Source organism: Hylobates moloch, unplaced genomic scaffold (assembly GCF_009828535.3).
Source record: "Hylobates moloch isolate HMO894 unplaced genomic scaffold, HMol_V3 SCAFFOLD_1, whole genome shotgun sequence".
In the NCBI taxonomy this organism is placed as follows: Eukaryota; Metazoa; Chordata; class Mammalia; order Primates; family Hylobatidae; genus Hylobates; species Hylobates moloch.
This window is the reverse complement of record NW_026652276.1, coordinates 221,385,604-221,400,261: the sequence shown is the minus strand read 5'-3', so window position 1 is coordinate 221,400,261 and position 14,658 is coordinate 221,385,604. Positions and strand designations below refer to the sequence as shown.

Genomic DNA, 14,658 nt, shown 5'->3' with positions numbered 1-14,658 from the left:
CAACCTCCACCTCCCGGGTTCAAGCGATTCTCCTGCCTCAGCCTCCCAAGTAGCTGGGACTACTAAGGCACACGCCACCACGCCTGGCTAATTTTTGTATTTTTAGTAGAGATGGGGCTTCGCCATGTTGGCCAGTCTGGTCTCTTAATTCCTCAAGTGATCCACCTGCCTTGGCCTCCCAAATTGCTGGGATTACAGATGTGAGCCACCGCGCCCAGCCAGGATTTAACTTTAATGAACATGTAAGAGTTCACTTTATTTTCTTCTTAATATCTTCTCCCTTGAAAAGGGAAGAGAAAACCATAGTGAAAGCGAATTTGAAAATGCATCCTTTCCTCAGAGCCAGATCGTTGATGCTCGCTAGGTTGAAATAAAATGCTGCGGTCTGCCTTTTCTTTTCAGAAGGTGTTTTTTTTTTTCTTACAGTTTCAAAGGAGGAAATGTCTCTCCCTACTCCTGCTTATTCTGTCCTTTCCTGGTTCCCGAGGAACCAGAGTGCCACAGTCAGCATTCCTGCAGCAGTGTTGGAGGAGCTGCTGTGCCTCATGATGTTCCGTAGGATGGAGAATGTGCAACACTCTCAGTCCTCCTTTGCGCCCCTTCCCTTTTCCCTTTTCCCCTTTTTTTTTTTCTTTTTTTGAGACAGGGTCTTGCTCTGTCGCCCAGGCTGGAGCACAGTGGCACGATCATAGCTCACTGCAGCCTCAACCTCCTGGGCTCAAGCAATTCTCCCACTTTAGCCCCACTCCGAGTAGCGAGGGCTGCAGGTGCACACCACCACACTCAGCTAATTTTTAAAAATTTTTTTGTAGACCAGGCTGGTCTCGAACCCCTGGGCTCAAGTGATCTGCCCACCTCAGCCTCCCAAAGTCCTGGGATTACTGGCATGAGCCACCGCACCCAGCCCCCTTCTTCAGAACCTCCAGAAGTCCTCCTGCCTCCCAAATCAATACATGGTAAAACCTTTTCTTTTCCCTACTGGCTTTTCTGACTAATGTCCTAGTTTTCTTTTTGCAGCTAAACACTTTGAGCTAATAGTATCTGCTGCCTTCCTGTCTGTACTACTCATTTCCTCCTCAACTAGGTAGCTATCTGTCTATCTGTTGGCCCAGGACAGTCCTGGTTTATACCTGTCATTCACTATAATTATCAATGGCACTTCCTTTTGCTCTCCGAGTGTCCTGGTTTGGACCCCTTATCTCTAGCCTGTGGCCTCTCATCGCCCTACAGAAACCATGCATTGAGGGTCATTGAATTTTGAGATTGTTTTTTCCCCTCATCCCGTATTTGTGCTTGACACCTGTAACCACTTCATCTTTCCCAGGACTTTTTCTTCTTTGGCTTCTCTGGCATTTTAATTTATTGAATCTTCTTACTGACTATCCCTTTTCCTGGGTTCTCTCTTCTGCTCCCCCTGTGCTGGTTTCCTTTCTACTTTCCATGATGAGCTATTTTTGTAATCTACCAATAACCCTGTCAAGTACTTAATGAACAAGAAGCCACTAAAGAGAGGAATGGCATCTGTTTGTTAATGACTATCTGGTGTATAGTTAAGAACAGCCAGTCTCGGGGGAGGGGAATGGGCTCGACTTATATAATCCCAACCCCTTCTCCCCTCCCCACACAGACCACTCTGCCAGTTTGCCATTAATCGTTTTCAACTCTTTAGGTCAGAAACTCTTTTGAGAATCTGAAAGCCACTTAATGTCTCCCAGATTGAAATGCTTATATGAAAAAGTATTCGCAATTTTCTCACTGGGTGTTCATGAGCCAAAACTTGAAGCTCATCATTGGACCACAAAGTTAGAAACCTTGGTCAAGAGAATCAAGTGTCTGGGATTGAGATTCTGCAGAATTCAGTTTCATCACTTTCTGTACTGACCCTCCCATTGCCTGTCTACACGAACCTTCTGCAGCGTCAGACCAGTTAGCTCATTACTCACTGCAAAAGGCAGTTGCGCATTCATATTCATACCTTCTTGTCTTGATTGACACCTCTCTTTAATACCCGTTTTGCTCCCGGCTTCGTGAATCTTAATTTTCCTCAAGGCTTGGCCAAGCACCATCTCATCTGAGGAAGCTTTCCCAACGAGCCATGCTAGCCCTTCCTTCTCTACCATCTCTCCTTCCCTTGGTGGTAATGTCAGTGTTGCTTATTTGGTGCTTAGCTGTTTCTGTCTTCCCTATTTTTGTATCTAACTCCCCAGGGAGACTGCTGCTGTTTTTTTGCAGTGCCCAGCTCCTCGCATGGTTGGTGCGGAATAAATGTGGAGTGTGTTGGGAAGGGTGGGAGGAAGATTCAAGAGTGGAGTGTGGGCAGAGCAGGCCAAGGCAAAGTTCCTCCCTAACCCTGCATACTGCCCCGCCACCTGCTTTATGCAGGACGCTGCACGCCTGCAATTAATGGCCGCAGACTGTCGGCGCTGCCCAGGTTCTCGGACTACGTGGCTTTTGAGTGCATTCTCCTTTCCTCTGGCTCTTGGCAGCCTCACCAGCTCTCCCTGAGGGCTCAGTGGCAGCGAACAGTGAGCTCTTTTGCTCCAGTACAACTCTCTATGTTATTCAAGCTGCTGTCTTTATTCCTGCTGCATGTTTTTACTTGGCCTGCCCCTTCCAAGCATTCAAACTCTCTTCATCCCTCATAGTCTCCCTTCGTTGCCCACCTCCATGAAGCTTTTCCTGGTAACCCTGCTAGTAATGCTGTTTTCCTTCTAGAAACCTCTCTGGAGAGCCCTTGTCCTTAGACCACACAGTCTGCCCCAGGCTGATTGGTTTTATTGCCTTATTTTGTTCTCGATTGTTTCTGGCTAAGTTGTCATTTCCTCAATTAAATTGTGAGAGTCAGGAGTCAGCACCCTGGCCCAGGACACAACAGCCATTTCATCACCGCTGGCTGATGTTCCTTCCCACCTTGCCTCTTCTGTGCCTTTAGAGTCAAAGCACAATCTCCTTGTGCTTTTCCTTAGGCCATTTCTGGTGACATAAAGTTTGTTTCAGCTTATGTCTAGAATAAATCAAATTAAATGTGAAATACTGGCTGGGCATGATGGCTCACGCCTGTAATCACAGCACTTTGGGAGTCCGAGGCAGGCGGGTCACTTGAGGTTAGGAGTTCAAGACCGACCTGGCCAACATGACGAAACCCTGTTTCTATTAAAAATACAAAAATTTAGCCTGGTGTGGTGGTGGGCGCCTGTAATCCCAACTACTCAAGAGGCTGAGGCAGGAGAATCACTTCAACTCAGGAGGCGGAGGCTGCAGTGAGCTGAGAGCACACCACTGCACTCTAGCCTGGGCAAAAGAGCAAGACTCCATCTCAAAAAAAAAAAAGTGAAATACTAGTATTTACATATACATGAGCATAGATAATACAAATCACTTAAATGGTTTTTTTTTGTTGTTTCTTTTTTTTTTTTTTTTTTTGAGACAGAGCCTCGCTCTGTTGCCCAGGCTGGAGTGCAGTGGCGCGATCTCGGCTCACTGCAAGCTCTGCCTCCCGGGTTCACACCATTCTCCTGCCTCAGCCTCCCAAGTAGCTGGGACTACAGGCGCCCGCCACCACGCCTGGCTAATTTTTTTGTATTTTCAGTAGAGACGGGGTTTCACCGTGTTAGCCAGGATGGTCTCAATCTCCTGACCTCGTGATCCGCCTGCCTCGGCCTCCCAAAGTGCTAGGATTACAGGCGTGAGCCACCGCACCCGGCCACTTCAATGGTTTTATATTTGTGTGTGTGTGTGTGTGTGTGTGTGATATGCAACGTAACAATGTTTTGTTACTATATGGCCTTTTGGAAGTAAGAACATATGCATGTTGCATAGTTAATCAAATAATACTCGAAAAGTTCTGTACCTGGACACCCAAGGTGTGGTCTTTCAGCCATTAGTGAAATAATGCTTCATAGGTGGATGCATCTTTAAAAACTGCTGTTCCATTCACTACTCTGTCTTATCCCCTCCACAGTCTGAGGTCTGCAGGTGGTTCTGTAGTTTACATGTGAGAACCAAGATTCAGAGAGAGTAAGTGGCTTGCTGGGAGTCAAATAATCTAAATAACAGAACTGGGACTAAATTAAAACCCAGTTTTTAAAATTTAACTTCAGTGGCTTTTTTTCTGCCATGCAGCCTCTCCTTAAATTGATTCTTCCCCTAGGCTTACTTCTACTTCCAAGGTGTAAATTGGGTGGCCAGTTCTCATCTTTCTCTAGGGCCAGAGTGCCAAGGGTGAGCAGAATTGTCAGACCTGCACCTTTGTGTGGAAACCACCTGTGCCCCGTTCCTCCTGTTGGACTGTGGCCCCACAGGGATGTCCAGGCCAGCCTGGCTGACTGGCCTTGCCCTGGGGTCTTAGCCTCTCTCTAGGGGGCCTTCTGTACTAGATTTACCTTTCTATTTTTTTTGAGATGGAGTTTTGTTCTTGTTGCCCAGGCTGGAGTGCAGTGGTGTGATCTCAGCCCACTGCAACCTCCACCTCCTGAGTTCAAGCGATTCTCCTGCCTCAGCCTCCCGAGTAGCTGGGAGGTGCCTGCCACCATTCCTGGCTAATTTTCTATTTTCAGTAGAGATGGGGTTTCACCATGTTGCCCAGGCTGGTCTTGAACTCCTGACCTCAGGTGATCCACCCACCTTGGCCTCCCAAAGTGTTGGGATTACAGGCGTGAGCCACCACGCCCGGCCTAGGTTTGCCTTTCTAAAGAGCACCTCTTTACTCTTTTTCCCGCATCTTCTGTTTGAGTCTAAGAGTTGCACCATCCACTTGATAAACTGCTGCCTTGGTGTTTCTCCCCCATTCTGTGTCTGCACAGTCAGCGGAGGTGTGACTGTTTCATGTGCCCGGCTGACCCAGGTCTGCCTTGGGTCCCTACTTGGGCACCCCTCTTTCTTTTTTTCTTTTTTTTTTTTTTGAGACGGAGTCTTGCTCTGTCGCCCAGGCTGGAGTGCAGTGGCGCAGTCTCGGCTCACTGCAAGCTCCGCCTCCCCGGTTCACGCCATTCTCCTGCCTCAGCCTCTCCGAGTAGCTGGGACTACAGGCGCCCGCCACCACGCCCGGCTAATTTTTTTTGTATTCTTAGTAGAGACGGGGTTTCACCGTGGTCTCGATCTCCTGACCTCGTGATCCGCCCGCCTCGGCTTCCCAAAGTGCTGGGATTACAAGCGTGAGCCACCGCACCCGGCCAGGCACCCCTCTTTCTAACAAATGTTGAATTAACCTTGAATGAGATTGTTGCTTCTAAAATGCCATTGGTCAGCTTTTTACTGCTTGTTCTTGCCCTCTGTTTAAGGAATTTTTTTTCTTTTTGTCCTTTCAGGAATTAAATAAAAAGTAGCAAAATTGTTTGAAACTGTTTTCAATCCCCTTTATCACTGTGGCATAGGAAGCTGTCATCTCAGAAATTCATCGGCAGAGAAACACAGATAAAAGGGCTACTCTGTTGGACAGGAATGTTCTTTTGGATTTAATGGGATAATTGTATTTAGGTAAAACCTTTCATCTGAGGACTTCAAAGGCCTTTACCTTGTTTAGTAGTTATTATCACACCCTACAGAGTGACATTAGGGTACCACACTCCTGGATAGTTTGTGTGTGTGCGCGCGCGCCTTTGTTTATTTATTTAGCATTTTGCTTGTTTTCTTAGGCTCACCATGGAAAGTCTCAGGAACCTAACAGCACTGCAGTTGATTTCCATTAAAAAATAGTACCTAACAAATGTAACTGGCCTCTGTGTCCTGGAATGAAGAATGAAGATGTTAATGGGGTTATAAAATAAAGAGCAACCATTCTGGAGCCAGGAAGGCGGGGCTGGGAGGGGCAAGAGTCGTGACCAAAGTACTGGCAGCAGAGAATGCTCCTTCCCCACATGCCCCAGTGGGTTTCACTTTTATTGGTTCTACTCAGGTTCCGAAAAGAGATTATTCTGTGAACAAGCTCTTGGAGAGAGTGTAGAGCCTCATAATCCTCCTTAACGGATTTTTTTTTTTTTTTTTTTTTTTGGGACAGAATCTCCCTCTGTTGCCCAGGCTGGAGTGCAGTGGCGCAGTCTCAACTCAGTGCAGCCTCTGCCTTCTGGGTTCAAGCGATTCTTGTGCCTCAGCCTCCAGAGTAGCTGGGATTACAGGCGTCTGCCACCATGCCCGGCTAACTTTTGTATTTTTAGTAGAAGACAGGGTTTCACCATGTTGCCCAGGCTGGTCTCAAACTCCTGACCTCAGGTGATCCACCTGCCTCGGCCTCCCAAAGTGCTGAGATTATAGGCGTGAACCACCGCGCCTGACCAACAGATCTTTTGAGAAGCAAGCTTGTGTCATGACCTGAGGAAGGATCCCTAACTGAATTAAACTAAGGCCATCTCCCACCCCCACCCTCCCAGCCCCAGTCTCTGCAATCCATGAGAGGCCATTGGCACAGCCTCTGGATAAAGGGGTTGGATCGGTGGTGAAGGGAAGAAGCTTTCAGAGAAAAGCTTGGCAAGAGTGGCCATGGGGTACCCAGTGCTGTCCCCTTTGCTGTCCCCTTCCATGCGCATCTGGTCTTGGCACAGCCATGTCACTTTCTACCAGCTTCTTTAATGCTGCAGGGTCGTGGTGGTTATGAGAGAGAAGGAGATTTTTATACCATTGGTTATGTTTTCCTTCCCAAAGAAGCAGTTCTTGGCCTGTGAAAACCCTTTCCCCGTGGCGGGCCATTCATACCTCTTGGCTCAGCAGGGGGAGACAAAGTCCCAGACGCTGCCTGCTGCACTTGTTTGACTGAAAGTGCTGCGCGCTCTTTATTTCAGTCTCACTTTATATCCGTTTGTTTAGATGTCCTCCTGGCTAGTTATTCTCTGTTTCCCCTCTGTGAAAGTCCTCGGTTCCCTCCCCTGGCCTCCTGTTTCCGCTGGTAACCTCCCAGTCCCTTATACTGGAAGATGCAGAGGACCTGGAGATAGTCCACTGAGACAGTTCAGCCTCAAAATCCCTGGCTCAGCCTGTGCTAAAGTCCCAGAAGACGTGGGTCCTTAACTTCACTCAAAATCTCACTCTCTTAAATTAGCTTCTGTCCACCTTTTTCTTCAGTCTTTATGTCTCCAGACCTCTGAATTGAGTCAGTGGAGGGAGGAGAGACCTTTAGTCACCCCCTTCTCCCCTCACAGCTGCCATCCCTCTGCTACCAGTGCTGAATAGATTCTCCGGATGCACAGTCCACCTATGAAAACCACATTATTTTCCACCAACTCTTCCTTCCATCATCTGGAATCCAGCTTTGAACTGAGTTTAGAGCTCAGTCGGCTTCCTCCCTCCCTGGTGTGTGAATTCCTTTGTGTCATCTCTACCAGCTGGCCACTAACCTGTCCATGGAAACTGTCCCCTTTCAAGGACCAGAGCATGCTCTCCCGGGGAAGCCATTCCACTGTCGGAGAGCTCCATTAGAACGGTCTTTATCCTATTCACTGAGAATCTCATGATTTCTTTCATTGGTCCTAGGAAAAAGCAACACAAATGTATATTTTCTCTTGAGATGTGTGTGTGTGTGTGTGTGTGTGTGTGTATATAATATACAGTTTTCTCCTTATTTACATTGAAGGGCTAACTCAATATATTTGAAGACAACATCCGTCCTTCCCTTTCAAAAGCTTTTTGGGGCCAGGTGCAGTGGCTCATGCCTGTAATCCCAGCACTTTGGGAGGCTGAGGCGGGCGGATTGCTTGAGGTCAGGAGTTTGAAACCAGCCTGGCCAACATGGCAAAACCCCGTCTCTACTAAAAATACAAAAATTAGCTGGGCGTGGTGGTGGGCACCTGTAATCCCAGCTATTCGGGAAGCTGAGGCAGATGAATTGCTTGAGCCTGGGAGGTGGAGAAGGAGGTTGCAGTGAGCCGAGATTGCACCACTCCACACCAGCCTGGGTGACAGAGCGAGACTCTCTCTCTCTCTCAAAAAAAAAAAAAAAAAAAAAAAAACTTTTTCAAAATGTGATTGAAACACTTCCCCCGCTCTTGCTTTCTGATCAAACTGGGAGGTCCCAGTTCTTCCCTTTTGAAATTGTTGAGTACCTTCTCGTTCTTTGAACGCTACTGATCTTTCCCAACTTGATTTCCTCTTTCCTCCTAATCCTCAATCCCAAGAAACTCTCTAGGCAAAATTCTTTCATTTTCTGTGTTCCAAAGATTCTTGTTCATACTCGACCTTGTCTTCACCAGTCTACAAAACTCTAGAAAGGCCTACATTCTAATTGTTAAAAAAAAAAAAAAAAAAATCTCCTAGTACAGTGCCTGGTAAACAGGAGGTAGAACATTACTTAATGTTTAATTTTCTCTGTTCTTACTCTAGTGCTTCCTTAGAAAGTTCACTTTTTAATATTGTTTAAAATCTACAAATGACTACCAAATATTTAGCCTTGGCCCCAATTTGTTACTCATTTTCCAATCTTAGGTTCCCTGGAGATCACTAGGATATCCCAATTTAATATAGCTAGTTTTCTCCAGTCCCTGCAAACCTGCTGCCCGTATAACTTTCCTAGTGGTCTTTGTTCAGTAAGCTGCTTGAAATGATTTTGAGGAACCTTAGGAATCAAGCCATGTCTGGATTCTCATTCATGAAGTCGTTCTGATTCCTGGACCATGGGCCCTCAACTGGGCCATGATTCTCACGCTTTCTGGTTTCTCTTTAACTATCAGGGGCAGCCCAGTCTTTCAATTCCCCCAGGCTGTCAGCCACAAGGATCATTTTTCGCACATCTTTCTCTTTTCATGTAGTCAGCCTCCAGGTGTTGCTGATTCTTTCTCCTCCTCACTTTCCCAGTTCATCTTTCATTTTTATTTCCGAGCCACCATCCTGTGTCTGGGTGACTGAAAACAGCCTCATCGCTGGTGCTCCTGCTCCCAGCCTTGCCTCACTTCACTCTGCCCTGTGCTCAACTTTTAGAATAGTCTTGCTAACGGGACTTTTGCGGTGTTATTCCGCTGCTTAGACACTGAGAGTGACTCTCTTACTTGCTGGATTAAGTGTGAGATCTTGCACGAATCCTCATCTCTAGCTACAAAATCTGAGACAGACCAGAGACCTGTTAGTAAGCAGAGGCTGCACTTTTCTTCTATGGATGTAGTGTGTGCAATTAATAGTATTAAACAACACTCTTCCTTTTTTTTAAACAACTTTATTGAGATACAATTTATACATGTCATACAAGTCATCCATTTAAAGTGCACAAAGGTTTTGGGGACATTCACAGAGCTGTGCAACCATTACCACAATCAATTGTAGAACATTTTCATCATCTCCCCAAGAAACTCCATACCCATTAGCACTCACTCTCCATTTCCTCCAAGCCCCTAACCCCTGGCATCCATCACACTTCTGTCTCTATAGATTTCAGACATTTCTTCTAAATGAAATTGAACAGCATGTGGCCTTTTGTGACTAGCTTCTTTCACATAGTGTCATTGTTTCAAGGTTCATCTGTGTTGCAGCATGTATCAGTATTTCATTTCCTTTTATCACATAAAATATTTCCATTGTATGGATATACCACATTTTTTGCATCCAGTCATCAGTTGATGGACATCGGGTTGTTTGTCTTTATTTTATTTAATTCACATACTCGAAACTCTGCCCCTTTACAATGTAAAATTCTTTTTTTTTTTTTTTTTTTTTTTAGTTTATTCGCAGAGTTGTGTGACCATCACCACTATCTAACTTTAGGACATTTTCGTCACCCCAAAAAGGAACCCTCCACCCATTAGCAGTCCACTCCACTCTCCCCACTCCCCTGCTTCTGGCAAATACTGCTTTCCATTTTGTGTGAATGGATTTTCCTCCTCTAGATATGGCATATGAATGGAAGAATGCAATAGGTGGTCTTTTGTGACAGGCTTCTTCTACTTACATAATGTTTTCAAGGTGATTCTGTGTTTTCTTAGATTCTGTATTTGTCTATTTGGCATTCATTCATCACGGGCCTACTGGATTAACTATATTTTCTTATTTTCTATATTCTTGATGTCTTGTCATTCATGGCCTGACTGACTGGGAGACCCTGCCCCTCCCAGAGTGAGCCAGTTCTTAGAGATAGCCCAGGCCTGGCCCAGGAGAACACCTTTCATTTGCAAACGAATCAGCGGTCTTCTTTATCAAACTCTCACACCAGGCTAATCTTCCCCTGCCCTTAATCAACCCAGCAACAGGCACCAGGCAACTAGCTGACAGCCCCTATGCTCTAAAACCTGGCAAAATTATTTACGCAGTCAGTCCTCAACTGTTTAACCCTGACCTGTCTTGCCTTTCCTGCAGAAAACACAATAAAGTCTCTGGCCCTGGCTTTTCCCTCACCCTTCTGCCTCCTGCCCAAAATCGGTGCTTCCCCATGTGGCCCTACATGGCCTGGCTTCCCCTCCTGTCAGGAGCCGTAGGTCATAAAAGCCTTCTTTCAGTGGCATGGACCTCTGTATAGTCACTTGGTTACCTCCATAAATTAAACTCTTGTGGGTACAATTGAGCCAAATGCTTGTTTAGGTTGTAGCATGTATCCGTTCTTCATTTTTTTTTTTTTTGAGATAGAGTCTTGCTCTATCACCCAGGCTGGAGTGCAGTGGCGCGATCTCTGCTCACTGCAACCTCCGCCTCCCGGGTTCAAGCGATTCTCCTGCCTCAGCCTCCCAAGTAGCTGGGGCTACAGGCACGTACCCCACAACGCCTGGCTAATTTTTTTTTTTTTTTTTTGAGGCAGAGTCTCGCTCTGTTGCCCAGGCTGGAGTGCGGTGGCGTGATCTCCGCCCACTGCAAGCTCCGCCTCCTGGGTTCACACCATTCTCCTGCCTCAGCCTCCCGAGTAACTGGGACTACAGGTGCCCACCACCGCTCCCGGCTGATTTTTTATATTTTTAGTAGAGACGGGGTTTCACCATGCTAGCCAGGATGGTCTCGATCTCCTGACCTTGTGATCCACCCGCCTCGGCCTCCCAAAGTGCTGGGATTACAGGCGTGAGCCACCGCGCCTGGCCAACGCCTGGCTAATTTTTGTGTTTTTAGTAGAGACGGAGTTTCACCATGTTGTGCAGGCTGGTCTTGACCTCCTGACCTCAGGTGATCCACCCACCTCGGCCTCCCGAAGTGCTGGGATTACAGGTATGAGCCACTGCGCCCAGCCTCTTCATTCCTTTTTATGGCTGGATAATAATTCGTTGTGTGGGTATGCCACATTTTGTTCATTCATTCATCAGTTGATGGACATTTGTGCTTCCCCTTTTTGGCTATTTTGAATATTGCTTCTATGAGCATTCATGTACAAGTTTTGATGTGAACATATGTTTTAAATTCTCTTGGGTAAATACCTAGTTTTGGGGAATTGCTGCATCGTATGGTAATTCTATGTTTAACATTTTGAGGAACCATCAAACTGTTTTCCAAAGTGGCTGCATCATTTTACAATCCCATCGGCAGTCTGTGAAGCTTCCAGGTTCTCTGTGTTTTCACTGACACTTGTTATTGCTTATCTTTTAAAAATTTTAATAATCCTAATAATTTGAAGTGGCATTATTGTGGTTTTGATTTGCATTTCTCTAATGAATAATGATGTTGAGCATCTTTTCATGTGCTTATTGGCCATTGGAATATGGAATATCTTTTTGGTGAAATATCTTCTTTGCTCTTTTTTTTTTTTTTTTTTTGAGACAGAGACTCACTCTGCTGCCCAGGCTGGAGTGCAGTGGCGCGATCTTGGCTCACTGCAACCTTTGCCTCCCAGGTTCAAATGATTCTCGTGCCTCAGCCTGTCGAGTAGCTGGGATTACAGGTGCCACAACCATGCCTGGCTAATTTTTTTGGTATTTTTAGTAGAGATGGGGTTTTACCATGTTGGCCAGGCTGAACTCGAACTCCTGACCTCAGGTGATCTGCCCGTCTTGGCCTCCCAAAGTGCTGGGATTACGGTCGTGAGCCACCGTACCTGGCCATCTTTTTTAATTTTTTAATTAGATTATTTCTCCTTTTATTGTTGAGTTGTAAGAGTTCTTTATGTATTAATGTTTTGGATGTAAGTCCCTTATCAGATGTAGTGTTTGCAAAATTTTCTTCCATTCTGTGGGTTGTCTTTTCACTTTTTTACTGGTGTCCTTTTTTTTTTTTTTTTTGAGACGGAGTCTCGCTCTGTCGCTCAGGCTGGAGTGCAGTGGCGTGATCTCGGCTCACTGCAAGCTCTGCCTCCTGGGTTCACACCATTCTCCTGCCTCAGCCTCCCTAGTAGCTGGGACTACAGGCGCCCACCACGCCTGGCTAATTTTTTGTATTTTTTTTAGTAGAGATGGGGTTTCACCGTGTTAGCCAGGATGGTCTCAATCTCCTGACCTTGTGATCCACCCGCCTCAGCCTCTCAGAGTGCTGGGATTACAGGCATGAGCCCGGCCTCTTACTGGTGTCCTTTGAAACACACAAAAAAATAATATTGAGGACGTCCAATTTATTTTTCCTTTTGTCACTTTTGGGTTTGGTGTCATATGTAAGATATCTTGGCCTAATCCAGGGTTACAAAGACTTATTCCTATGTTTCCTTCTAAGAGTTTCATAGTTCTAGCCCTTACTTTTAGGTGTATGATCCATTTTGTGTTATTTTTTGCATATGGTATGAAGTAGGAGGCACATTCATTTTTTTACATGTGAATATCCAGTTGCCCAGCATCATTTGTTGAAAAGATTATTTTCACCTCCATTGAAATGTTTTGGCATCTTTGTTTAAGATCAATTGGCCATGAATGTAAGGGTTTATTTCCGGACTCTCAATTTTATCAAATTGATCTGTATGTCTGTCTTTATGTCAATACCGTTCTGTCTTATCTTAATTACTATAGCTTTGTAGTAAGTTTTTTTTCTTTTTCTCTTTTTTTTTTTTTTTTTTTTTTTTTTTGTGACGGGGTCTTGCTGCCCAGGCTGGAGTGCAGTGGTACAATGTTGGCTAATTGCAACTTTTGCCTCCTGGGCTCAAGTGATTTTTCTGCCTCAGCCTCCCGAGTAGCTGGGTTTATAGGCACCCACCACCACACCTGGCTAAGTTTGAATTTTTGTATTTTTTCAGAGAGACGAGGTTTCACCATGTTGGCCAGGCTGGTCTCTAACTCCTGACCTCAAAGGATCCACCCACCTCGGCCTCTCAAAGTGCTGGGATTACAGGCATGAGTCATCATGCCTCACCTGTAGTAAGTTTTGAAATCAGCAAGTGTGAGTCCTCTAACTTTGTTCTTAATTTTCAAAATCGCTTTGGTGAGTCTGAGTCCCTTGCATTTCCATATGAATTTTAGAATTAGCTTGTCAATTTCTACAAAACAAGACAGCTGGGATTTTGATAGGGGTTGTGTTGAGTCTCTAGATCAATTTGAGGAGTATTGTCATCTTAACAATATTAAACCTTCCAATCCATGAATATGGGATGTCTTTTTATTTATTTATGCGTTTAATTTCTTTCAGTGATGTTTTGTAGTTTTTGGTGCACAAGTCTTGTTACTTATTTAATTAAATGTATTTTGTATTTTTTTTCCTTTTTTTTTTTTTTGAGATGGAGTTCACTGCCGTCGCCCAGGCTGGAGTGCAATGGTGTGATCTTGGCTCACTGCAACTTCTGCCTCCCAGGTTCAAGCGATTCTCCTGCCTCAGCCTCCTGAGTAGCTGGGATTACAGGCGCCCACCACCACGCCCATCTAATTTTTGTGTTTTTGGTAGAGATGGGGTTTCACCATGTTGGCCAGGCTGGTCTCAAACTCGTGACCTCAGGTGATCCACCCGCCTCAACCTCCCAAAGTCCTGGGATTATAGGCATGAGCCACTGCGCCCAGCAGTGGAATTATTTTCTTACCTTCATTTTGGGTTGTTCAACACTAGTATATAGAGATATACAATTGAGTTTTGTATATTGATCTTGTATCCTGCGATCCTGCTGAACTTGTTTATTTGTTCTAATAATTCTGTGGATTCCTTAGGATGTTTTTAGATATAGGATCATGTCATCTGGGAATAGAGATAGTTTAACTTCTTTTTCAATCTGGGTGCCTTATCTTTTTCTTGCCCGATTTCCCTGGTTAGAATCTTCTTCAGTGCAGTGTTGTACAGAAGTGGTGAGAGCAGACATCCTTGTCTTGCTCCTGATTTTAGGAGGAAAGCATCTAGGCTTTCACCATTAAGTATGACGTTAGCTGTGAGTGTTTTGTGAATGGCCTCTTGCCTTTTTGTCATCTTGCACCATCCTGTTTCTCTTTCTCCTCTGTATAGTGGAAAGAATGTGAACCTCAGAATCAGACTTGGATTTGAATTGATTAATTCGTTAATTTCACCAGAAAATATTGAGTGTTAGAGTGAGGTTAAGTTGGATTTAATCATATAGATTAAGTTGTAGTGTGGCAAGAGCTATGATGGGAGTATGGCTAAAGCAGTGAAGGGTACAGAAAACAGGCCCCTGGGAAGGTTTGAACACCTCAAGGATATGATGCCTGAATTGCTCTTAAAAACAGTAGGAGATAGTCTTGAAAAACAGGGAACATGTGCAGCGATGGGAAGGTAGCTGTATTCTGTGAGCCACAGATAGGTCTGTGAGGCCAGAGTATGGGGTGCCTGCAAGTGAGTGGTTGAGGTGATCCCAGAGAGTGAGCAGAGCCACCTCACCAAGGCCCTTGCTAGCTTCTGAAGGTGCTGTGAGAACTG

General features: G+C 45.4%; 1 protein-coding gene across 2 annotated transcripts in view; it reads left to right on the top strand.

The window, feature by feature from the left end:
- SLC37A3 (solute carrier family 37 member 3) overlaps positions 1–14,658 on the top strand; it is an 86,645-nt gene that overhangs the window by 64,918 nt on the left and 7,069 nt on the right. The gene's annotated exons all lie outside the window — the stretch shown is intronic.